This window comes from Triticum dicoccoides, chromosome 2B (assembly GCF_002162155.2).
Source record: "Triticum dicoccoides isolate Atlit2015 ecotype Zavitan chromosome 2B, WEW_v2.0, whole genome shotgun sequence".
In the NCBI taxonomy this organism is placed as follows: Eukaryota; Viridiplantae; Streptophyta; class Magnoliopsida; order Poales; family Poaceae; genus Triticum; species Triticum dicoccoides.
In genome coordinates, this window is record NC_041383.1 from 68,853,319 (window position 1) to 68,854,094 (window position 776).

General features: G+C 49.5%; 1 pseudogene; it reads left to right on the forward strand.

Annotated features, from left to right (window-relative positions):
- Positions 1–396: 396 nt before the first annotated feature.
- LOC119266143 lies at positions 397–557 on the forward strand (annotated as a pseudogene).
- The last annotated feature ends 219 nt before the right edge of the window (positions 558–776 follow it).

Sequence of the window (776 nt, forward strand, 5' to 3'; positions counted from 1 at the left end):
TCGAACACTGAAGCCACCGCCCAAAGCATCGTGTGCCTTCAAACCTTTCAAACTTTGCAACGCACAGGAAAAGGAAAAGGTTCCAAATTTTGAATCGCGCCTTCTTCACATAGATAGAGAATCTTTCTTTTTTATTTTTAGAAAAGATAGATGAAGAATCGTGTGTGAGTCTTGGGCTCAGAGATAGAGAATGTGTTGTATACGCTGGGCCACATGGATGGGCCTCACCGACCGGCCGGCCGGCAGCGTGAGAAAGAAAAAGCCTGCTCGATGCTGAACCGACGTGAGAGAAACTGGGCGACTGAGAACGTTATTAGTCCCACCTCGGCTAAGCTACGAGGGGCTGGGTGTTAGACCGCGGCTATAATAGGGAGGGGGGCGCGCACGTTGAGAGGCATCTTTGCGCTTGGGGCAATGACGCAGCTAGTGAGGTAATACCGAGGCGCGTCAATTGCTGGTTGAAAACTATTTCCAAACCCCCTCTGTGGCTCTCCCTCCGTGGAGGGCCACTGAGAATTTCTAGAAGGGCTCCCTCTCCTTCGGGCGAGGGTAAAGCCCTACAACACCCTAAATTCAAATCTTTTTAGCTACGAATATTTTATATTTAAACTCTGGTTGTTCATCTGCCGTTTCTTCATCAGGGAGTCTGCCGGAACGCCGGCAATCCCGACCTGTTTCAGCCAATGGATGCTCCTTTGGCCATTGCCTTTTGGGTTCTTCCTGATTTCATTCAAATCTGGAGGAGAATGTTGGTAAAGTGTGTCTCCTTGAAGTCC